Here is a 27245-nt window from a genome sequence, read left to right on the forward strand (position 1 = left end):
TCCATGATTGTTTGTTAAGCTGTTCAGGAAAAAATAAAAAGTCAAGTCGACAACCATCGTCGGAGACATACTGCAAATCAACAGCTCTGAACATTAGACCTGAAGGAGTAGGAGACTATTGTATAAGAATATAAGGAGAATACGTATTGGTCAATGAGTCGTTGTTTAATTCTGTCTGTTTCGTGACTAGTTACACTATGTATCACCAAGGATTTTATCAAATGGTCACAAAGAAAGAATAGTCCATTGATTTCTTAAAGTTCTTAGTACAGTACGCATTGTGCTCCTTTCACTGGTTAAATAGGCTATTTGTGTGTCCTACAGGGCCTGAGGCCCATAGAATCCTTTGATTCTGATGGGGAAATTACTCGGTTCTGAAGTACAGGACGCCAGGAATATATGTAGGAATTGAATACAATGCAAATGTTTGCAAATAATTGGGTTATGTTTTCATACAGTTGACAATAATTATCGCCATTAATTAATGGTTAAGTGTTTACAGATGGGAGAAAGTGTCTTGTTTTATGTAAATGAATAATAATAATGGTAAATGTTTGGACCTGTTATTCCATTGACTTTCTTTATACACAGTATTTTAATTCAGAGTATTAGTTGAAGTCTTTTCTCTTACGATGAAGAAAAAGTATTCATGGATTGCACAAAAATAAACCCATCGGTCGAATGCCAGTTATTGCCTCTCATACTTTGCAAGCAGTGCCCTCATTCCTCTTGGAATCTGTTGTTTATGTGATTATTTTTATGCTGTAATGTCTTTTATTATCTGCACAAGTCCCCTCTAAAATGTAAAGTGCTGCGGAATATGTAGGTGCTATAGAAATAAAATTATTAGGATTCTTTGCTCCAGTTATGCTTTTTTTCGGATTGACAATTGTTCTTACCCAGATCTTGTACTTTTATTACTCTGCTGATTAACCCCTTCAATGCACATCTCAGCTTGACCCCATATTGTTTTATTTCCTTTATGTCCCACGTCTATACTTGACCTTCTGGACTTTAAACCGTTGTTTTGAAACCCTAGAATTTAACTGTGTCATTGCCACTTTTTCATTTGACTGCTGTTCCATTGACACAACCCAAAGTGTAAAATTTTGTATCTTGTAGAAAACCTGGCACTCAGGTAGGCAGATTATTTTTGGATTGCCTGCACAAATTACATTATTATCTGCTTACATCATTTACCTGAGTGTTAAGTTTACTACAAGATTTACATGGGATAGGATCCTACTTGGGCACCATTCACAGGAGTGCCGTAATTACCATTTTTGAGGGTAAAATTTGGAGGGTCCTTTACACCTGCTAAGTAGAGTAACTTGCACGAAGTTAGGCTACATATTAAATACTTCAGGTAGTTACTGACAACACAAATTTTCAGTTTTTATTGTAAATGCAATTTTAACGGCTCTAAAATAATTTCTCGTTCAGATATTCAAATCTTTTTTCCTTCTTTTTTTTCGCAATACATGGGACTTACCGTAATCTTTATGCCATTTTTTTGGCCATTTTTAATCGTAGCTCAAAATGTTCAAATTTGAGTGGAAAATTTAATCAAACTTGATCCGATCTGCTCATCTGTACTGAATGGGAAAAAGAGTGAAATTTTTTTTCTTTAAATTATATATGTATTATGTTCTGGGGGTCTATAGAGACCCCAGATCATATTGAGACATATTCAGTTTGCATTGATTAAATTTGATGCAAATGAATTTTTCTGGTCATATTAAAGCAAATGAATGAATATGAATTTCTGCAGAATCGCTCATCACTAGTAATTGTGAATATAGTCTGAGATATAGATAGCCTAAAATACACGTTTGTACACTGCTCAAAAAATAAAGGGAACAGTTAAACAATAGAATATAACTCCAAGTAAATCAAACTTCTGTGAAATCAAACTGTCCACTTAGGAAGCAACACTGTTTGACAATCAATTTCACATGCTGTTGTGCAAATGGAATAGACAATAGATGGAAATTATTGGCAATTATCAAGACACACTCAATAAAATAGTAGTTCTGCAGGTGGGGACAACAGACCACATCTCAGTACCAATGCTTTCTGGCTGATGTTTTGGTCACTTTTGAATGCTGGTTGTGCTTTCACACTTGTGGTAGCATGAGATGGACTCTACAACCCACACAAGTGGCTCAGGTAGTGCAGCTCATCCAGGATGGCACATCAATGTGAGCTGTGGCAAGAAGATTTGCTGTGTCTGTCAGCGTAGTGTCCAGAGGCTGGAGGCACTGCCAGGAGACAGGCCAGTACACCAGGTGTTACGGAACTGAAACACAGAACTAGAATAGAAGGTGGAAAAACTAAAACAAGGCTGATACCCTACAATGGAGTGGGTGACTCATTCCTTGCAAATAGACCCACCAACGATCCTATGTTAAACTCAAGTGAAGACCTATAGATAGGGGGAAGGAGGTCCCTAAAAGATCTAAGGACTGGATATAAAAACAGGTCACCTCCTAATAGAAAACACAGTGATGGCTGCAGAAACCAACTGAAAATAGAAATTAAGGATAGCAGAACCAGAGATCCCAGACCTGCACAATATCAAACACAGAAAGCTATCAAAGCACCTAGCCAGAACTCTAGCGGATTAACACTGTGGTCCAGCAAGGAGTGGGAGGCAGGTGCTGGGTAATAAAGGGTGATACAATCACCTGACCTAAGACAACCCAGCACCAGGAGACAAAGACCAGCAGCCAGAAAACCACAACAAGATGGCAGATGGTCAAAAACAAAACAGATTGTAACAGTACCTCCCCTTTACGAGGATTCCCCGGATCCTCTTGGCCAAGCCTTATTCGGAAATCTCCTGTGAAAAGCCTTAATCAGCCTTGAGGCTGAGATGTCCTCTCTCAGGTTTTCCCCAGGAATCATCCTTGGGACCGAAACCCTTCCAGGACACAAGATACAGCGTCCTTCCTCTCTGCCACCTTGAATCTAAAATGGGTGAAATCTCAAACTTGCCATCCTCATCAACTGGAGGAACAGTCGGCATCGCCCCCTTATTTGGTGTGTCAACTTTCTTCAGTAAAGATACATGAAAAACTGAATTAATTCTCCAGTGCAAGGGGATGTCTAATCTCACCTCTGCCGAGTTGACAACCTGAACCACTTTGAAGGGTCCTACAAACTTAGGCCCCAGTTTATTAGAAGGGATCTTCAAACGTAGAATCCTAGTGGACAACCAGACCATGTCCCCAACTGCAAACAACGCCTCCCTTCTTGTCAAAATATTTCTTTGACCTCCTAGTTACCTCTTTCAGATTATGGCATACATTAGTCCAAACCCTGTCCAAATTTCCAGAAAAACTCTCCTCTCCAGGCACCGCAGCCCCAATCTTTGAAAATTGACCAAAAGATGGATGCCTCCCTGTACAGCAAAAAAAGAACACCAAGCTGAGGAAAACATGATTATTAAGAGCAAATTCAGCTAGTGTAAGATATTCCGACCACATCTCCTGATTGTCCGCTACAAAACATCTAAAAAACTGCTCGACATCCTGGTTCTTCCTTTCGGTCTGTCCATTGGACTCCCGATGATAACCTGATGAAAATGACAAATAAACCTTTAATCTGTCACAAAAAGCACGCCAAAAGTGAGCCACAAACTGTGGTCCTCTATCAGAGACAATGTCCGTGGGAACCACATGGAGCCTGACAATCTCTTTCATAAATTCCTTAGCTAGAGTCTTGGCGCAGGGTAATTTATTAAACGGGAACAGATGACACATCTTACTAAACCAATCCGCAACAGCCCAGATGACAGAAAAACACTCAGAGAATGGCAGATCGGTGATAAAATCCATAGTAAGATGTGACCATGGCGAACTAGGAACCTCCAAAGGGCACAGCAACCCTGCAGTCGGGGCATGTGAGGCCTTCGACCTAGCGCACACAAAACACTGATGCACCCCCTTGATGATTTCTCTTTGCCACCCTGGCCACCAGAAACTTCTACCGATTGACTTTCTAGTTTCCGAAATCCCTGAATGACCCGCCAACCGAGACTCATGACATTCAGCAAACAAAGCTCTTCGCAAGGCTCTAGGCACTAATAATTTACCATACGGAGTATTATATAAAGGTAAATATGACACAAGAACATGGTAATATAAAAATTGAAAATCAATCACTAAATGCCAAATCATATACCATGCTAGAAACAATAGGACAATAGAGCCTATCATCAATTACTACATAGAGAACAAAAAGAAAGATGATCAAAAGGCCAAAATATGAAAAAATACCAAACTTTATTTAATAACAACCATATAAAAGCATATGATCACAGTGTAAAATACAGGGAAAGCACACCCACCCATAAGATACCATCATACATAAAACGCACACCCACAGGATATATATGACAACACACAATCATATATTGGGACAATGTAGGCACCCAGACTAACCAAATGGAACTAATACAGATCTATAATGACCCCTAGCCCAATCACTGCCCACAGGGAGACATCGCTTAGTCATGTGGAATTTACATCTGCACAACAGACCTCATATCCAGTATATCCTACTACCCAAAATATCCCCATGCCCCCATAGTATAGAGCATACACGGCTCCAAAGCCCTATAGTACCTAAATGATATCTGTATAATCACCTGCTCCAGACGGTGGGGGGAGTGTTGTCAGTCCTGCGGTAGCGCGTCCGCCCCGACGCGCGTTTCAGTCACCTTTATCAAGGGGCCGCACATGCACACACATCCCTAGTCTTCCTGTTATATAGTCCCCGGCCGCCGCGTGAGACGAGCGACCGGATGTGACGTCCACACCCCCCCGGATGTGACGCGTACTGTTGCCCAGTCAACAGGCGACGCTGGCCGGCGTCGGCGTCACATGAGAGGCGGGGGTCGGGGCGGGCCCAGCACTCATGTAGAGACGCCGAGAGCAGGCAAGCGCAGCGGTGAATGGACACAGCACGCGTCAGGGGGAGGACTTAAGATAAACCACTTACGCCCAGATACAACACGTAAACATATGAATACCCTACCATAACAACCAGTGCCGGACTGTGGTGGAACAAAGAGATATTATCTACATAACGTATGCAATATATGGGAACATTTACAAACACCTGGAACAATACATTAAATAATAGTCATCACATCTCGAATCCTCCAATAAGAACATCGCAGCAACCAAAATATTCAGTATGACTTGAGTATTGTGTTCATAGTGCTATCAACGCTATTGCTCCAGTATGCGTGTCCAATCCTTTATTGCTCCCACTTTCGAATAAATCACCACGATGTGCATGAACGATCAGAACTGAAATATATTAAAATGAAATAATCAACCTAACATATAAAAACACCATATAATTAAAAGAAAATATGTAATGACAGTACCAAATACATATCGGCGGTACCGTGGTTATAAGAAGGGGGCATAACTAATATTGTCGTTGAGTCCAGATGGATGGACTGTATCCAAGGTCCATATCCACCTGGACTCTAGTTGGGCCAGCCTCCTAGTCATATTACCACCACGGATGTTCATATCCAACATATCGATCCCCCTACATCTCAACAGGTCCCCATTACAATCATGGTACCGTCTGAAATGACGGGGGATCGTTTTAAGTGCCGTGATGTCCTCGGCATTAGCCACCGCTGTAATCCCTAAGATGTGCTCACGGATCCTTATCTTCAATGGTCTGGTGGTCATACCCACATATATTTTCTGGCAGGGGCACACTGCATAATAGACCACATATCTACTATTACAAGTGATCCTTTTCTTGATTGAGAACCTACGTGACCCTGCCTGATTCTCAAAGTGGTCTATTCGATCAATATTGGTGCATGCCACACACCGGCCGCATGGGAAACACCCATTCGGTGCCTTAACCTGATCCAAGAATGTACTCACAGGCGGTCCGGTGTAGTGGCTGCGGACCAGATGATCCCTCAAGTTTCTTGATCTTCTGGCTGCTATCGCTGCCTTTTCAGGTATAAACCTAGCGATCACTGGGTCCGCTTTAAGAATATGCCACGATTTGTTCAATATTTCTCTCATACGACCAAATTGAGAGTGGTAGTCTGTTACAAATCTAACTCGATCCTGACTATCCCTACTTGTCTGTTTAGGGCCATACAATAGTACATCCCTAGATGAATATTTAGCCCTATTGTAGGCCTTCTTAATCATTCGGTTACTAAACCCACGTTCTTGTAATCTCCGCTTCAGATCCTCAGTCTGTGTAGAAAAATTCTTCATTGTTTGAACACAGTCTGCGTAAACGGAGGAATTGTCCGGTGGGAACTGACTGGATCATGTGACCCGGGTGGGAGGAGGAAGCGTGCAACAACATGTTTGTAGAGGTGGGCTTACGGTATATACTTGTTTGCACCTCCCCCTTCTCATCTTTTGAGAGTAGGACATCCAGAAATTCAATGGTTTTAGAATCATACTTATAAGTGATAAATATGTTCAACTGATTGTCATTTAATGATGACATAAAACTTTCCAGGTCGTCACTAGACCCCTGCCAGATCAGCAAAATGTCGTCGATGTACCGCGTCCACGAAAGGACACGGCACATCGGCGACGACTGATCCGGTAGGGAGAGGTCCCTTTCCCACAGCCCCAGGAACAGGTTGGCATAAGCCGGGGCAAAGGACGCCCCCATCACTGTTCCCTGGAGCTGCAGGAAAAAGGACCCCTTAAACACGAAAAAATTATGTGTCAACGTAAACCTTAACAATTCAACCACCAATTTCTGGATGTCTATCGGAAGATTGGACATACTAAGAAAGACCTCTGTGGCATGGATCCCATCCACATGCTTAATGCTCGTATACAAGGATTCCACATCCCCAGTCACAAACACCATATCGTCATCGAGCTGTAGGCCGTCTACTCTCCTCAACAGTTCACCCGTATCTTTCAAAAATGATGGCAACCCCTCCACAATAGGTTGCAATTTGGAATCTATCCAACGGTTTACGTGTTCAAGATAATTGCCCCTTCCAGAAATAATAGGGCGTCCAGGGGGAGTCTGCGCGTCCTTATGAATTTTCGGTAGTAAATAAAGCGTAGGGATGGTCGGTTCAGGTACCACCAATGCAGTAGCCAATTCCTTGGTTATGGTACCCTGCTCCCTGGCTTGGTTGATAATCAGATGTAGCTGTGTGGTAAAGGAGGACAATGGGTTGAATGTTAGTTTTTTATAACATGTGGTATTATTTAGTTGGCGAAAGGCCTCCTTTTCATAAAGTACCTTTGGCCAAATCACCACATTGCCCCCCTTATCAGCTGGTTTATATACCACATCCTCTACCTCCTGAAGGACGCGCAGACGCCCCCTCTCTTCCCTGGTCAGGTTATCTTTATACACATACCGTGGAATACTCATAAATTCCTTGGAAACAATTTGAACGAACAGGTCTACATTAGAACAAGTTGATAGAGGAGGAAATTTCTTAGATTTTGTACGTATCGATGTTGGTACTTTACCTCCTTCCGGAGTATTGTGCTCAATGGCTAATTCCTCCAATATACGCAAAGCTACTTGTTCTTCCTCTGTTGGAAAAAGTTGGGAGAGGTTGCCATCAAAGAAATGTTTTTTAAAAATTAACGAACGGGGAAACAAATGCAAATCTTTCACAGCAGCAAATGCATCAAAACTAGCTGCTGGGGAGAAAGACAGGCCTTTTTCTAAGATATTCAAATCAACATCTGAGAAGTTATGTTTACTCAGATTAATTACCTTATTTTTGTATCTGGTAGCCACCGGGGACCGATCATAACATTTATATGGATGAAACGTATGATCCCTCTGATTGTGTCTCATAGATCCTGATCTGGTGGTTATAGACGACCCAGATACTTCAGATACATCGCTCGCTGACAATATAGATGTCTGTGATGGGGTACGGGCCACATGGTGACCCTGTACATGTGGTTTCCGCCATAGATAGACCGTCTGATTCTCATAGTCTTTTCGGTCTCTATTTAGTTTTTTAATTTGGGTGGTCTGAATATTTTTGACCACTGTCTCCAATGTTTTATCCAACTGACTATGAAATGTATTTACTTTCTCCATTGTACCTAGAGATTTTAATTCGTCTTCCATTCTCCCAATATTGATATCCAATTGAGTAATTACATTGTGATTATGCTCACTCAAAAGCTGCATGAAAATCTGTGAACATCCGTTGCACGCCTCCTCCCACCGGGAAACAAAACCCTCGTCCTCCACCGGAAATGTAGGGATTACCCTCACACGAAGGCCTCTAGGGATCATTTTTTTAGTCAGGTATTTATCGAGGAATGTGCGATTCCACCATAACTTTATGGCCAACTAAATAATACCACATGTTATAAAAAACTAACATTCAACCCATTGTCCTCCTTTACCACACAGCTACATCTGATTATCAACCAAGCCAGGGAGCAGGGTACCATAACCAAGGAATTGGCTACTGGATTGGTGGTACCTGAACCGACCATCCCTACGCTTTATTTACTACCGAAAATTCATAAGGACGCGCAGACTCCCCCTGGACGCCCTATTATTTCTGGAAGGGGCAATTATCTTGAACACGTAAACCATTGGATAGATTCCAAATTGCAAACTATTGTGGAGGGGTTGCCATCATTTTTGAAAGATACGGGTGAACTGTTGAGGAGAGTAGACGGCCTACAGCTCGATGACGATATGGTGTTTGTGACTGGGGATGTGGAATCCTTGTATACGAGCATTAAGCATGTGGATGGGATCCATGCCACAGAGGTCTTTCTTAGTATGTCCAATCTTCCGATAGACATCCAGAAATTGGTGGTTGAATTGTTAAGGTTTACGTTGACACATAATTTTTTTGTGTTTAAGGGGTCCTTTTTCCTGCAGCTCCAGGGAACAGCGATGGGGGCGTCCTTTGCCCCGGCTTATGCCAACCTGTTCCTGGGGCTGTGGGAAAGGGACCTCTCCCTGCCGGATCAGTCGTCGCCGATGTGCCGTGTCCTTTCGTGGACGCGGTACATCGACGACATTTTGCTGATCTGGCAGGGGTCTAGTGACGACCTGGAAAGTTTTATGTCATCATTAAATGACAATCAGTTGAACATATTTATCACTTATAAGTATGATTCTAAAACCATTGAATTTCTGGATGTCCTACTCTCAAAAGATGAGAAGGGGGAGGTGCAAACAAGTATATACCGTAAGCCCACCTCTACAAACATGTTGTTGCACGCTTCCTCCTCCCACCCGGGTCACATGATCCAGTCAGTTCCCACCGGACAGTTCCTCCGTTTACGCAGACTGTGTTCAAACAATGAAGAATTTTATACACAGGCTGAGGATCTGAAGCGGAGATTACAAGAACGTGGGTTTAGTAACCGAATGATTAAGAAGGCCTACAATAGGGCTAAATATTCATCTAGGGATGTACTATTGTATTGCCCTAAACAGACAAGTAGGGATAGTCAGGATCGAGTTAGATTTGTAACAGACTACCACTCTCAATTTGGTCGTATGAGAGAAATATTGAACAAATCGTGGCATATTCTTAAAGCGGACCCAGTTATCGCTAGGTTTATACCTGAAAAGGCAGCGATAGCAGCCAGAAGATCAAGAAACTTGAGGGATCATCTGGTCCGCAGCCACTACACCGGACCGCCTGTGAGTACATTCTTGGATCAGGTTAAGGCACCGAATGGGTGTTTCCCATGGGGCCGGTGTGTGGCATGCACCAATATTGATCGAATAGACCACTTTGAGAATCAGGCAGGGTCACGTAGGTTCTCAATCAAGAAATGGATCACTTGTAATAGTAGATATGTGGTCTATTATGCAGTGTGCCCCTGCCAGAAAATATATGTGGGTATGACCACCAGACCATTGAAGATAAGGATCCGTGAGCATATCTTAGGGATTACAGCGGCGGCTAATGCCGAGGACATCACGGCACTTAAAACGATCCCCCGTCATTTCAGACGGTACCATGATTGTAATGGGGACCTGTTGAGATGTAGGGGGATCGATATGTTGGATATGAACATCCGTGGTGGTAATAGGACTAGGAGGCTGGCCCAACTAGAGTCCAGGTGGATATGGACCTTGGATACGGTCCATCCATCTGGACTCAACGACAATATTAGTTATGCCCCCTTCTTATAACCACGGTACCGCCGATATGTATTTGGTACTGTCATTACATATTTTCTTTTAATTATATGGTGTTTTTATATGTTAGGTTGATTATTTCATTTTAATATATTTCAGTTCTGATCGTTCATGCACACCGTGGTGAAAGTGGGAGCAATAAAGGATTGGACACGCATACTGGAGCAATAGCGTTGATAGCACTATGAACACAATACTCAAGTCATACTGAATATTTTGGTTGCTGCGATGTTCTTATTGGAGGATACGAGATGTGATGACTATTATTTAATGTATTGTTCCAGGTGTTTGTAAATGTTCCCATATATTGCATACGTTATGTAGATAATATCTCTTTGTTCCACCACAGTCCGGCACTGGTTGTTATGGTAGGGTATTCATATGTTTACGTGTTGTATCTGGGCGTAAGTGGTTTATCTTAAGTCCTCCCCCTGACGCGTGCTGTGTCCATTCACCGCTGCGCTTGCCTGCTCTCGGCGTCTCTACATGAGTGCTGGGCCCGCCCCGGCCCCGCCTCTCATGTGACGCCGACGCCGGCCAGCGTCGCCCGTTGACTGGGCAACAGTACGCGTCACATCCGGGGGGGTGTGGACGTCACATCCGGTCGCGCGTCTCATGCGGCGGCCGCGGACTATATAACAGGAAGACTAGGGATGTGTGTGCATGTGCGGCCCCTTGATAAAGGTGACCGAAACGCGCGTCGGGGCAGACGCGCTACCGCAGGACTGACAACACTCCCCCCACCGTCTGGAGCAGGTGATTATACAGATATCATTTAGGTACTATAGGGCTTTGGAGCCGTGTATGCTCTATACTATGGGGGCATGGGGATATTTTGGGTAGTAGGATATACTGGATATGAGGTCTGTTGTGCAGATGTAAATTCCACATGACTAAGCGAGGTCTCCCTGTGGGCAGTGATTGGGCTAGGGGTCATTATAGATCTGTATTAGTTCCATTTGGTTAGTCTGGGTGCCTACATTGTCCCAATATATGATTGTGTGTTGTCATATATATCCTGTGGGTGTGCGTTTTATGTATGATGGTATCTTATGGGTGGGTGTGCTTTCCCTGTATTTTACACTGTGATCATATGCTTTTATATGGTTGTTATTAAATAAAGTTTGGTATTTTTTCATATTTTGGCCTTTTGATCATCTTTCTTTTTGTTCTCCATACGGAGTATTAGTTGGTATAGCATTCCGGGCCTCTAGGATGTTACTCTCCAACTCAGAACCCAATGCCGCCACCACCACCCCTCTCTGCAAAATACATTCCTCCTTCTCAGTATTAACTGCTGGAGAGAAACTACGAGACAAAGCATCCGCTTTAACATTCTTCATCTCAGGGATATATGTTACTGAGAAAGGAAACCGGGCAAAAAACAGTGCCCACCTAGCTTGACAAGCATTCAAACATTTAACAGTATCCAGATGTATCAAATTCTTATGATCAGAAAAAACCTGTATCGGATGTCTAGCCCCCTCAAAAAAATGTCACCAATGCTCAAACGTGAGTTTAATAGCCAGCAACTCTATGTTCCCAACATCAAAGTTTAGCTCAGTCTCTGAAATTTTTTTAGAAAATAAAGCACAGGTATGCATCCCATTCTCTCCCTCTTGGGACAGAACTGCCCCCACCCCTACTGAAGAGGCATCAACCTCTACCAGAAATGGCTTGGTCTCATCTGTCTGGATCAAAACAGCAGCAGAGCTAATCCTCTCCTTGAGATGCTCAAAAGCCTTAACAGCCCCAGAGGACCATTGGACTGTATTGGAACCTTTCTTGGTGAGATCAATTATAGGTTTAGCGATCACAGAAAAATTCTTTATGAATTTTCTGTAATAATTAGCAAACCCTAAAAATCTCTGAACCGACTTCAAACATTCAGGTCTAGGCCACTCCAGCACTGCCTGAACCTTCCCCGGGTCCATCTCAAACCCATCACTGGAGACAACGTACCCAAAAAAACTCATTTTGTGCACCGCAAACTCGCACTTGCACAATTTAGCAAAGAGTGAGTTTTCGCTGAAAATCTGTAGAACTTCGCAGACTCTCTGCCAATGCGACTCCAGATATGGTGAATAGATCAAAATATCATCCAAATAAACAATAACACTCCTACCGATCAATGACCTCAGAATGTCATTAATGAAACTTTGAAAAAACGCAGGCGTGTTAGTAAGGCCAAAAGGCATCACCAGACAGTCAAAATGACCTTCTGGGGTATTAAAGACTGTCTTCCATTCATTGCCCTCCTTCACCCAAAGCAAATTATATGCCCCACGAAGGTCAATCTTAGAGAACCATTTCGCTCCGGTTAGATGGTTAAACAAATCCGGAATCAGCGGCAAAGGGTAAGAATTGCACACAGTGATCTTATTAATCTCAGAAAAATCCAGACACGGCCTAAGGCCCCTATCCTTCTTTTTGGCAAAAAAAGAATCTTACAGCCACAGGGGACTTAGCGGGTCTTATATGACCTGCAGCTAAACTAGTCTGTAGATATTGCTTTAAGGTCTCCCTCTCGGGAATCGTTAGATTAAATAAACAACTCTTAGGAAGTGTGGCACCTGGGATGAACTCAATAGCGCAGTCGTAATCTCTATGGGGTGGTAGAGCTTGCGACTCAACCTCCGAAAATACCCTCCAGAAATCCTGAATGGCTTCAGGTAGCTCCTTCTTCACAACAGCAGCAATGTGAACATTACAACCATTACCATAACACCCCTGACCCCAGGACCTTATAGTACTAGACGACCAGTCCAGCAAAGGATTGTGCATTTTTAACCAGGGTAAACCCAGGACGACTGGGCAAGGTAATTTATCCCGGAAAAACAAGTCTACACTATGAGAATTTTAGTCTGTTACTATCCAAAATTTTCTTTTGGAGTTCTGGCTGCCGGTCTTTTTCCTCTGGTGCTGGGTTTGTCTTGGGTCAGGTGTTTGTTTCACTCTTTATTAACCAGCACCTGCCTCCCAGTCCTAGCTGGACAACAGTGTTAATCTGCTTGAGCTCTAGCTTAGTGCTTTGCTTAGTGTTCTCTGTGTGTTATTTGTGCAGTACTGGTACCTCTGGTTCTGCAAGCCTTAGTTTCTGTTTTCTATTGCTTTCTGCAGCCTTCTCTTTGTTTTCTACTAGGAAGTGACCCGTTTTGTACCCAGTCTTTAGTTCTTTTAGGGTACCCATTCCCCTTTTATGTAGGTCTTCGTTTGAGATTAACCTAGGATCGTCGGTGGGTCTATTTGCAAGGAATGAGTTGCCCACTCTATCATGGAGTTTCAGCCTAGTCATAGTGTAGGGTCAGTTTTCCCCCTTCTACCTTAGTCCTATGTTGCAGATCCGTAACATATACATTCCTGATGTTCCATATTCACAATAAGTGGGAACGCGGTAACTTTTTAAAAAATACACCCATGTTCCAGAGGAGTGTTATCAATAGCCACAACCAGAATAGGAGATGACAATGGTTCAGAATAAAACTTATATTTGTCTAGGAATTGTTGATCAATCAAATTAAGTGCAGAACCACAATCCACCATTGCCTGAAAATCAATGGAATGACCATGATATGTGGTATTACCAGAAAAAAAAACTCCTGCAGACCGTAGAAATGCAATACGAACTGGAGTGCTACTCCTACTGACCTTTCTTTTCCTTTCCTTATGTGAACCTCACATTGCTTAATAAAATGGTCAGCCTTACCACAATACAAGCATAACCCTTTAAAAAACCTCTTCTCCCTTTCCTGGGAACGAGAGGACATCGCTCCAAGTTGCATCAGTTCCCCGCAGTCGACGGGGCTATCCTGAAAGACAGGGTTCAGCATTATAAGAGCCTTCTCTTCAATCTGTCTGCCTCTCAATCTTCTATCCACTCAGATAGCTAACTGCATAGCAGTTTCCAAAGTATCAGGTGCAGGATATGCAATGAGCAAATCTTTAACTCTATCACTCAAACCTTCTAAAAACTGACTCTTGAGCGCTGGGTCATTCCACTTGACCTCTGCGGACCATCATCTGAACTGGGTGCAATACCTCTCAGCATCAACAGAACCCTGTTTAAGCCATCTGAGCTCTGCCTCAGCTGATGTGACACGATCATGATCATGATATAACAACCCCAAAGCAGAAAAAAATGCTTCTACTGGTGTCAAACAAGGATCATCAGGATGTAATGAAAATGCCCAGATTTGGGACTCATTTTGCAATAAAGACATAATAATCCCCACATGCTGTATTTCACTCCCTGAGGATCTGGGTCTAAGCCGAAAATATAGTAAACATGCATTTATAAATGTAAAAAAATTCCTGCCATTTACCAGGAAAAAAAACCTCAGGTAATCCTACCTTAGGTTCTTCAGAGCGTGCTCCTAAGTAATTACTCACGTGCTGTTGCAGGTCGGCTTCTTCCAAAGTTAACCCTTGCAAGCGTTGAGCAAGTTCTTGGACGCTGCACATATTGAAGGAATCCGGGAGAGAATTTTTTTTTTTTAATATATGTGTGGCTGGACAAACTGTTACGGAACAGCAACACAGAACTAGAATAGAAGGGGGGAAAACTGACCCTGCACTGAGACTAGGCTGATACCCTAGAATGGAGTGGGTGACCCATTCTTTGCGAATAGACCCACCGATGATCCTAGGTTAAGCGAAGACCTATAGATAGGGGGAAGGAGGTCCCTGAAAGATCTAAGGACTGGGTATAAAAACAGGTCACCTCTTAATAGAAAACACAGAGATGGCTGCAGAAACCATCTGAAAACAGAAACTAAGAATAGCAGATCCAGAGATCCCAGAACTGCACAATATCAAACACAGAAAGCTATCAAAGCACCTAGCCAGAACTCTAGCAGATTAACACTATTGTCTAGCAAGGAATGGGAGGCAGGTGCTGGGTAATAAAGGGTGATACAATCACCTGACCTAAGACAACCCAGCACCAGGGGTAAAAGACCAGCAGCCAGAAAACCACAACAAGATGGCGGTTGGTAAAAATCAAAACATATTCTAACACCAGGAGACGTGGAGAGGGCCGTATGAGGGCAACAACCCAGCAGCAGGACCGCTACCTCAGCCTATGTGCAAGAAGGAACAGGAGGAGCACTGCCAGAGCCCTGCAAAATGACCTCCAGCAGGCCACAAATGTGCATGTGTCTGCACAAATGGTTAGAAACTGACTCCCCAAGGATGGTCTGAGTGCCCAATGTCCAAAGATGAGGGTTGTGCTCACAGCCCAACACCATGCAGGATGCTTGGCATTTGCCATAGAACACCAGGATTGGCAAATTTGCCACAGGTGCCCTGTGCTCTTCACAAATGAAAGCAGGTTCGCACTGAGCACATGTGACAGACATGACAGAGTCTGGAGATGACATGGAGAGCAATTTGCTGCCTGCAACATCCTTTAGCATGACCGGTTTGGCAGTGGGTCGGTAATGGTGTGGGGTGGCATTTCTTTGCAGGGCCGCACTGCCCTCCATGTGCTAGCCAGAGGTAGCCTGACTGTCAATAGCTACCGAGATGAGATCCTCAGACCCCTTGTGAGACCATATGCTGGTGCGGTTGGCCCTGGGTTCCTCCTAATACAGGACAATGCCAGACCTCATGTGGCTAGAGTGTGTCAGCAGTTCCTGCAAGATTAAGGCATTGAAGCTATGGACTGGCCCACCTATTCCCCAGACCTGAATCCAATTGAACACATCGGGGACATCATGTCTTGCACCATCCACCAATGTCACGTTGCACCACAGACTGTCCAGGAGTTGGCAGATGCTTGAGTCCAGGTCTGGGAGGAGATCCCTCAGGAGACCATCCGCTGTCGCATCAGGAGCATACCCAGGCATTTTAGGGAGACCATACAGGCACGTGGAGGCCAAACACACTACTGAGCATCATTTCCTTGTCTTGAGGCATTTCCACTGAAGTTGGATCAGCCTGGAAGTTTATTTTCCACATTGATTTTGAGCATCATTGCAACTCCAGACCTCCGTGGGATATTAGTTGTGATTTACATTGATCATTTTTAGGTTTTATTGTTCTCAACTCATTCCACTTTGTAATGAATAAAGATTTACAACTGGAATATTTCATTCAGTGATTACTAGGATGTGGGATTTTAGTGTTCCTTTTATTTTTTGAGCAGTGTTTATAGATACAACTTCTATGCCCTTTATTAAACTGATTTACCTTTTTACTGAACACCCAGAAGTTGTGGCACCACATTTTAACAGAGCCGATTTTCATGTATAACTGTCGAAATTGCTGTGGAGACAATGGTTGAAGCTTACGGGAATGCCTCACAATCTTCCAGTGTATGAAAAATAATCATTAATCTCAATAGCAAAGCTTAAATATTTAATGCATAAGATGAAAATAAATCTACATATGTTTTTGACAATCAAAGTCTTAATTTTATATTCCTCTGAGATATCTCTAGGTCAATGCAAAAAAAAAGGAAAAATGAAAAAAAAAAAAAAAACTGACTGCGAAATAAGGCCTCAGCAATTGTGTTTCTTTAATATTCTAAACGGTTTGGAGTTTCCCTTTCCACAAAGAAGGACGAAGATGATATGAATAAACAGAAGCTCTCCAACCCATCAGATCTTATGACAGGCCGCCCAAGGGGGTTATCACTGGCTTTCATTAGCTGCAGATGGTGGTGACAAATGCCTATTTTATATACAGGAGTCTGTTCTACCGTCGTCTTGTACAGGAGGAGGGAGGGAAGTCGAGCACTCGGCATTGTTGAAGTCAAAGTATGAGCTGTTGCGCTGATGAAAGAGAACAAGACACAGGCAATCTCCAAGGGTTTAAATGGGCTGCGAATGAGAGAGTAGAGAAGTGTCTTCATGTTGGGAAGAGCAGCTGTATAGACTGCAAAAGGTTGACCAGACCTTGGGCTGCTGTTCAGAAGTAAGCCACCAGAGGGTTGAAAAATGTAATTTAGGAGGAAAAATCTAGGATTTAGATCTATAAACTTGAAATAATGAATGTGCAATAAAAATGCTTTCTTGAAAAAAGACCTATTTGTGATCTTGAATATTACCAAATGGAAGGAGTTTACACATTTTAATTAGTGATGACTGAACGTGCTCACCACTATTCGTTACTCACCCAAGTATCATGGTAATCGGTGTACTCGGCAAGCACCGAGCATTTCCGGGATTATTCAGTGGGAGCTCTGGTCTCCGCCCTGCAGTTTTGGTGCTTTTTAGAGCGCCAATGACCATGCAGGGATCTGCCATGCACTGTAATACCGCAGCCATCTTTGTTGTGGTATTACAGTGATTAGCTGGCCGCACAGCGTCATCAGGTCTATAAGAGACCTGGCGCCATCCTGCTTGCCGCATTCAGTTCTGGACTCAGCTAGTGTAGGGAGAGCTGCTGTTGAGATAGGGTCAGATTCATTCTTTTATTAGTTAGTGTGGGTCTACTGTTATGATCTGGTGGCCTAGGAGCAGCATGAGACGTACTCTGGAGAAGGTGGTACCTTTACTGACCGCAAACCCTGAACTAGCAGCGCAACTAGAAGTAGCTGTGTGGGGTACCTAACACTCCCTAGACCCCTCGACACAGCCTAAGAACTAACTACCCCTAAAGACAGAAACGGGAAAACTATCTTGCCTCAGAGAAAATCCCCAAAGGATAGATAGCCCCCCACAAATATTGACTGTGAGAGGAGAGGGAAATAACATACGCGGACATGAAATCAGGATTTAGCATAGGAGGCCATACTAGCTAAAAAGGAAGAATAGGACAGAGTACTATGCAGTCAGTATAAAAACACTAGAAAATATCCACCACAGAAAATACAAAACACCACATCTGACTAAAGACATGGAGGGTATATCTGCATCTCCAGAGACACAGCTAGGCTGCAAAAAATCCTTCACAGACAAAGCTGGACAAAACAAAACAAGAAAATGCACAGACAATAAGGTCCACAACAGGTGGACAGCAAAAACAAGGCCAGAACTTATCTTTGAAGAAATAAACAGCAGACCAGGAGAGACCAAGTATGGATGTGAATCCTCCAAAAGCAATGGACAACTGGCACTGACAAAGGATAAAGCAGGACTTAAATAGCCCAGCCCAAATTACAAAAAATGGATACACCTGATAAATGCTGCGATCCAACTACCGCAGCACTACCACTCATAACCAACCCAAGAGCAGAATTCACAACAGTCTACCATCACAGAATACACAAATCATGATAAACCAACAGTCCTTTTTAGGGATAATTCCGGGATATATAGATTGCAGTGCTAAGTAGGCAGGGGAGTCTATGTGCGCATATCCACATCAGTGCAAGGCATGCAGGCACTGTATGTGAGTATATACATATCACTGCATACATCAAAAGGGTCCATTACTTTCTGCTGTTGCCTATTTTATATACACCTAGCTGCAGGTATCTGTGGCTAGGATTATTTTTTTTTTGGCACCTGAATCCTGCTAATTTTATTATAAAGCAATCCAGAGCCCCTTATTTTCTACATTTATTTGCTTGGTCACACTGCAGACTACAACCAGGACATTTTAATACAACAGCGTGAAAATCTAGCAATTTAAAAATGCTTTTTTTAGTCCCAGGCATCAGGTGTGAGTGCGCAGAAATTTCTGGCCTTTTTTTTTGTACTGTAGTATTTTTGAAAGTGTCTTACAACATTTTTGGACACCATTTTGATGACCAAAAAATCTTTATCTGACCAAAAAAGATTTAGCTACAGTTCTTATATTCATCACTGTGCTTTGTACGCCATACACATCACATATCATTGCGCTAAATATTTTACAATTTTCATGCTACAACATTTTTTTTTTTAGAGTCATAGCCTACTTTTTGACACATTTGATGGGCCGAAATAAATCCAGGCCACATATTTAACAGTGTTCTATCTCCGTCAGGCGCCAGATCTATCTGTGCTCTACAAATAATTGCTTTTAGGTCTACATTCCACTTTTTTGGCAGTCCACTACCCTAGGTCTATACACTATTTTGGGGTAAAAAAAAAATTGAAAAAAACTCCAGATCACATTTTGAAGAGTGTGATATCTCAGTCAGACTCCTGGTGTATCTGTGCTCCACAAATAGTTGCTTTTCAGGCCCACATTCCACTTTTAAGGCTGTCTGCTACCCTAGGTCTATACACTATTTTGGGGTAAAAAATAAAAAAATACAGGCCACGTATTGAGCAGTCTGTTATCTCCATCAGACTCCTGGACTATCTGTGCTCTACAAATAGTTGCTTTTCAGACCTACATTCCACTTTTTTGGCTCTTTTGTACCCTAGGTCTATACACTATTTTGGTTTTAAAAAATAAAAAAATACAGGCCTCGTAACGAACAGGCTGGTATTGCTGTCAGATGCCTGATCTATTTGTCGCCTAAAAATTGTGGTAATTCAGGTCTACATTCCACTGTATTTGATGTCTCTTACCCTAGTTCTGTACACTATTTTTGGGTATATAATAAAAAAATACAGGTCACATATTGAAAAGTGTGATATCTTCGTCAGACTCCTGGTCTATCTGTGCTCTCCAAATAGTTGCTTTTCAGGCCTATATTCCACTTTTTGGTCTGTCTGCTACCCTAGGTCTATACACAATTTTGGGGTAAAAAATACAGGGCACGTATTGAACAGTCTGTTATCTTCGTCAGACTCCCGGTCTATCTGTGCTCTCCAAATAGTTGCTTTTCAGGCCTACATTCCACTTTTTGGGCTGTCTGCTACCCTAGGTCTATACAGTATTTTGGGGTAAAAAATTTTTTTACAAATTCCAGGCCACATATTGAAGAGTGTGATATCTCTGTCAGACTCCTGGACTATCTGTGCTTTACAAATAGTTGCTTTTCAGGCCTACATTCCACTTTTTTTGGTCTGTGTTACCCTAGGTCTTTACACTAATTTGGGCTAAAAAATAAAAAAAATACAGGCCACATATTGAACAGTCTGGTATCGCTGTCTGACGGTTGAGCTATTTGTGGCCTACAGATTGCGGCAATTCCGGCCTACATTCCACTGTATTTGCTGTCTATTACCCTAGTTCTGTACACTATTTTGGGGTACAAATTTTAAAAATAAAGGGAACATTTTGAAATGTCTGGTATCTCAGTCAAACGCCAGACATATCTGTGGCCTACAAATTGTGTCATTTCAGGGCTACAGTCATGGCCAAAAGTATTGACACCCCTGCAATTCTGTCAGATAATACTCATTTTCTTCCTGAAAATGATTGCAAACACAAATTATTTGTTATTATTATCTTCATTTAATTTATCTTAAATGAAAAAACACAAAAAGAATTGTCCTAAAGCCAAATTGGATATAATTCCACACCAAACATAAAAAAGGGGGTGGACAAAAGTATTGGCACTGTTCGAAAAATCATGTGATGCTTCTCTAATTTGTGTAATTAACAGTACCTGTAACTTACCTGTGGCACCTAACAGGTGTTGGCAATAACTAAATCACACTTGCAGCCAGTTGACATGGATCAAAGTTGACTCAACCTCTGTCCCGTGTCCTTGTGTGTACCACATTGAGCATGGAGAAAAGAAAGAAGACCAAAGAACTGTCTGAGGACTTGAGAAATCAAACTGTGAGGAAGCATGAGCAATCTCAAGGCTACAAGTCCATCTTCAAAGACCTGAATGCTCCTGTGTCTACCGTGCGCAGTGTCATCAAGAAGTTTAAAGCCCATGGCACTGTGGCTAACCTCCCTAGATGTGGACAGAAAAGAAAAATTTACAAGAGATTTCAACACCAAATTGTGCGGATGTTGGATAAAGAACCTCGACTAACATCCAAACAAGTTTAAGCTGCCCTGCAGTCCAAGGGTACAAAGTGTCAATCCGTACTATCCGTCAGCGTCTGAATGAAAAGGGACTGTATGGTAGGAGACCCAGGAAGACTCCACTTCTTACCCCGAGACATAAAAAGCCAGGCTGGAGTTTGCCAAAACTTACCTGAAAAAGCCTAAAACGTTTTAGAAGAATGTTCTCTGGTCAGATGAGACAAAAGTAGAGCTTTTTGGGCAAAGGCATCATCATAGAGTTTACAGGAGAAAAAAAGAGGCATTCAAAGAATAGAATACGGTCCCTACAGTCAAACATGGCGGAGGTTCCCTGATGTTTTGGGGTTTCTTTGCTGCCTCTGGCACTGGACTGCTTGACCGTGTGCATGGCATTATGAAGTCTGAAGACTACCAACAAATTTTGCAGCATAATGTAGGGCCCAGTGTGAGAAAGCTGGGTTTCCCTCAGAGGTCATGGGTCTTCCAGCAGGACAATGACCCAAAACACACTTCAAAAAGCACTAGAAAATGGTTTGAGAGAAAGTACTGGAGACCTATAAGGTGGCCAGCAATGAGTCCATACCTGAATCCCCATAGAACACCTGTGGAGAGATCTAAAAATGACAGTTTGGAGAAGGCACCCTTCAAATATCAGGGACCTGGAGCAGTTTGCCAAAGAAGAACTGTCTAAAATTCCAGCAGAGCATTGTAAGAAACTCATTGATGGTGGTTACCGGAAGCAGTTGGTCGCAGTTATTTTGGCTAAAGGTTGTGCAACCAAGTATTAGGCTGAGGGTGCCAATACTTTTGTCTGGCCCATTTTTGGAGTTTTGTGTGAAATGATCAATGTTTTGCTTTTTGCTTCATTCTCTTTTGTGTTTTTTCATTTAAGACAAATTAAATGAAGATAATAATACCAAATAATTTGTGTTTGCAGTCATTTTCAGGAAGAAAATTAGTATTATCTGACAGAATTGCAGGGGTGTCAATACTTTTGGCCATGACTGTATATTCCACTGTATCTGCTGTCTGTGACCCTATTTCTATGCACTATTTTTGAGGACAAAATAAAACACTGGCCACGTATTTTACAGTGTGGTATCTCAGTAAAAATACTTCTTTTTCAAGTTGTTATGGCTGCTTCAGGACTGTGTCTTAAATGCAACAACTACTACCACCATCATCTTCTACCTAGAGGCAGTCACTGGGCAGATAGAAAGTTTGAGGAGCAGAGGGTGAATGCTTGGGTGGTATTGTACTCTATCTCTGGATTATGAAGGCAAAATCTTCTAGATTAAATCATGACTGGAAGAGCCAGAGCAAGAGCACGTGGGAGAGCATGGGGCCAGGACTCGCAACTACTGAAGCCTTGTGTTCCTGGGCTGGATTCTGACAATCCATCACCTACTAATTCTGAACTTGTTGGAAGAGGACGTAAAAATGGAGCCCCAGCAGTTTCTAGAACAGAAGCTAGAGATTTTGACATTTCGGCTGTATTTCAAGAGGTGTCAATTGGAGAGCGTGTTGGTCGTATATGTGACTTCTACTATACGGGTGTTTCCACTAGACAATCCATCCAACAGGTTATTAATTCAAAATCTTTTTCTTCTCGCAACTCTGTTCAGCTGTGCACAAACTATGTCAAATTGGTAGCTAGACCCTAGTGTGTCTTGACACAGTGTCATGTTGACTACAGTCCACAGATGTTATGTAGATTCATAATCTCACCTCAAACTTTACCAGCACGATGAATTAATAGGAAAAGCATGTGGTATTGATGGAGCTGTTGTTTTCTTGACAAAGAAACAAAATAAGGTCAATGAGATGATTAGCCGCACATGCAATGGAGAAATAGTAAAGATGACAATTACTTTCACATTTCACTTAACACACACTTAACCAACTTGCTTTCACTTTTACAATATTATATTCCGAAGCCTTAAAGAAGAAGATGAATATATCGGGAAGCAAATAGGTATGAATAATTATCACCCAAATGATGTTACAGAAGTCAGAACATACACAACCTATCTGTGGGGAAATGATTTACCATCAAAATTTTGAAGTATGAGACTAGTGTCATCTTGTGGATTGATATGAGCCACAAAGTCCTTCAAAGTGAAACTGCTCTGGATGTAATGTACAATTTGCTCTTGAAAATTAGAATATGTCTTCTATGATGCTTGAATTAAAGAACTGATTGGCCAGATATGTACGGACTCAGGATGACCGGGCTGCGGGTACCTGCGGGTACCTGTGCTGCGCCGAGTCTGGAAATGTCAAGGCTGCGTCCCCTGTTTCCCAGGGAAGGAATAAATTCCTTGTGGGAATAAAAGGACTAGAAATAGGAAAAACCCAATGTGGCTAAACAAAGAAGTAAGACAGGCAATTAACAGTAAAAAGAAAGCATTTGCACTACTAAAGCAGGATGGCACCATTGAAGCTCTAAAAAACTATAGGGAGAAAAATACTTTATCTAAAAAACTAATTAAAGCTGCCAAAAAGGAAACAGAGAAGCACATTGCTAAGGAGAGTAAAACTAATCCCAAACTGTTCTTCAACTATATCAATAGTAAAAGAATAAAAACTGAAAATGTAGGCCCCTTAAAAAATAGTGAGGAAAGAATGGTTGTAGATGACGAGGAAAAAGCTAACATATTAAACACCTTCTTCTCCACGGTATTCACGGTGGAAAATGAAATGCTAGGTGAAATCCCAAGAAACAATGAAAACCCTATATTAAGGGTCACCAATAGTGTTGAGCGATACCGTCCGATACTTGAAAGTATCGGTATCGGATAGTATCGGCCGATACCCGAAAAATATCGGATATCGCCGATACCGATATCCGATACCAATACAAGTCAATGGGACATCAAGTATCGGAAGGTATTCTCATGGTTCCCAGGGTCTGAAGGAGAGGAAACTCTCCTTCAGGCCCTGGGATCCATAGGGAGGTGTAAAATAAAGAATAAAAATAAAAAATATTGATATATTTACCTCTCCGGCGGCCCCTGAACTCAGCGCGGGTAACCGGCAGGCTTCTTTGTTCAAAATCAGCGCTTTTAGGACCTGAGAAACACGTCCCGGCTTCTGATTGGTCGCGGGCCGCCCATGTGACCGCCATGCGACCAATCACAAGCCGCGACGTCACCGCAAGCTATTGACGCGCTCATTTTTAAAAATGAGCGCGTTAATGGCTTTGAAAGACATAGCGGCTTGTGATTGGTCGCGTGGCCGCGACCAATCACAAGCCGCGACGTCACCGCAAGCTATTGACGCGCTCATTTTTAAAAATGAGCGCGTTAATGGCTTTGAAAGACATAGCGGCTTGTGATTGGTCGCGTGGCCGCGACCAATCACAAGCCGCGACGTCACCGCAAGCTATTGACGCGCTCATTTTTAAAAATGAGCGCGTTAATGGCTTTGAAAGACATAGCGGCTTGTGATTGGTCGCGTGGCCGCGACCAATCACAAGCCGCGACGTCACCGCAAGCTATTGACGCGCTCATTTTTAAAAATGAGCGCGTTAATGACTTTCAAAGACGTAGCGGCTTGTGATTGGTCGCGGCCACGCGACCAATCACAAGCCGCTATGTCTTTCAAAGCCATTAACGCGCTCATTTTTAAAAATGAGCGCGTTAATAGCTTGCGGTGACGTCGCGGCTTGTGATTGGTCGCGGCCGCGACCAATCACAACCCGCTACGTCTTTGAAAGCCATTAACGCGCTCATTTTTAAAAATGAGCGCGTTAATAGCTTGCGGTGACGTCGCGGCTTGTGATTGGTCGCGTGGCCGCGACCAATCACAAGCCGCTACGTCTTTGAAAGTCATTAACGCGCTCATTTTTCAAAAATGAGCGCGCTAATAGCTTGCGGTGATGTCGCGGCTTGTGATTGGTCGCGTGGCGGTCACATGGGCGGCCCGCGACCAATCAGAAGTCGGGACGTGTTTCTCAGGTGCTAAAAGCGCTGATTTTGAACAACGAAGCCTGCCGGTTACCCGCGGACTCACCAGGGGCCGCCGGAGAGGTAAATATATCAATATTTTTTATTTTAATTCTGTATTTTACACATCCCTATGTATCCGATACCGATACCCGATACCACAAAAGTATCGGATCTCGGTATCGGAATTCCGATACCGCAAGTATCGGCCGATACCCGATACTTGCGGTATCGGAATGCTCAACACTAGTCACCAATCTAACCCAAGAAGAGGTGCGAAACCGGCTAAATAAGATTAAAATAGATAAATCTCCGGGTCCGGATGGCATACACCCACGAGTACTAAGAGAACTAAGTAATGTAATAGATAAACCATTATTTCTTATTTTTAGGGACTCGATAGCGACAGGGTCTGTTCCGCAGGATTGGCGCATAGCAAATGTGGTGCCAATATTCAAAAAGGGCTCTAAAAGTGAACCTGGAAATTATAGGCCAGTAAGTCTAACCTCTATTGTTGGTAAAATATTTGAAGGGTTTCTGAGGGATGTTATTCTGGATTATCTCAATGAGAATAACTGTTTAACTCCATATCAGCATGGGTTTATGAGAAATCGCTCCTGTCAAACCAATCTAATCAGTTTTTATGAAGAGGTAAGCTATAGGCTGGACCACGGTGAGTCATTGGACGTGGTATATCTCGATTTTTCCAAAGCGTTTGATACCGTGCCGAACAAGAGGTTGGTACACAAAATGAGAATGCTTGGTCTGGGGGAAATTGTGTGCAAATGGGTTAGTAACTGGCTTAGTGATAGAAAGCAGAAGGTGGTTATAAATGGTATAGTCTCTAACTGGGTCGCTGTGACCAGTGGGGTACCGCAGGGGTCAGTATTGGGACCTGTTCTCTTCAACATATTCATTAATGATCTGGTAGAAGGTTTACACAGTAAAATATCGATATTTCCAGATGATACAAAACTATGTAAAGCAGTTAATACAAGAGAAGATAGTATTCTGCTACAGATGCAGTGGCGTAACTACCGCGGTCGCAGCGGTCGCCAGTGCGACCGGGCCCGGCAGGTCAGGGGCCCGGGCCCGGCAGGCAGGCTCGGACTGGCAGTGCCTCCCCCCGCTCCAGGGCCTCCCCCCGCTTCCCCACCGCCGCCGCCGCCGCCGCTGCCTTGAATACTCACCCTGCTCCAGCGATGGTCTCGGCGTCTGCACTGCAGCTCGTTCCTGCTTGAGCGGTCACGTGACACCGCTCATTAAGATCATGAATATGCGCATATTCATGATCTTAATGAACGGTGTCACATGACCGCTCAAGCAGGAAGAAGGTGCTGCGCCGGCGCCGCCGTCTGGAGTCAGGACAGAGCGCGAGGGATGTCGGCACGGCCGTGCAGTGGGAAGACAGGTGAGTATGAGGGACGAGGGACGGGGGGACGGGGGGACGGGGGGGGGATGAAGGAGGACATAAGCCGGCGCGCCGAGCAGGAGCGGAGAGCTAAGCCTGCATACAGGGGGGAATATGAGCCATGCAGGGGGGAATATGAGCCATGCAGGGGGGGATATGAGCCATGCAGGGGGGAATATGAGCCATGCAGGGGGGAATATGAGCCATGCAGGGGGGAATATGAGCCATGCAGGGGGGAATATGAGCCATGCAGGGGGGAATATGAGCTATGCAGGGGGGAATATGAGCCATACAGGGGGGAATATGAGCTATGTATATGGGATAGGAGGGAGATGAGCCATGCATACAGGAGTGGGGTCATTATACAGTATTGAGCATCATGTGTGGCCGTTATACAGTATGCAGCATCATGTGTGGCCATTATACAGTATGGAGCATCATGTGTGGTGGCCGTTATACAGTATTGAGCATCATGTGTGGCCATTATTCTATGGGGGTTACATTGAGTTGTATGGCAGGGCTGCAGGGGGGGGCCCCATTTGGAAGTTCGCACCGGGGCCCCTAACTTTGTAGTTACGCCACTGTACAGATGGATCTGGATAAGTTGGAAACTTGGGCTGAAAGGTGGCAGATGAGGTTTAACAATGATAAATGTAAGGTTATACACATGGGAAGAAGGAATCAATATCACCATTACACACTGAATGGGAAACCACTGGGTAAATCTGACAGGGAGAAGGACTTGGGGATCCTAGTTAATGATAAACTTACCTGGAGCAGCCAGTGCCAGGCAGCAGCTGAACTGGATGGACAAATATCTTTTTTCGGCCTTACTAACTATGTTACTATGTTACTATGTAATAGGGAAAAGGACAGGCTTTTTACCCAGGAAGAAGGGGCATGTT

Source organism: Ranitomeya imitator, chromosome 5 (genome assembly GCF_032444005.1).
Source record: "Ranitomeya imitator isolate aRanImi1 chromosome 5, aRanImi1.pri, whole genome shotgun sequence".
Lineage (NCBI taxonomy): Eukaryota > Metazoa > Chordata > Amphibia > Anura > Dendrobatidae > Ranitomeya > Ranitomeya imitator.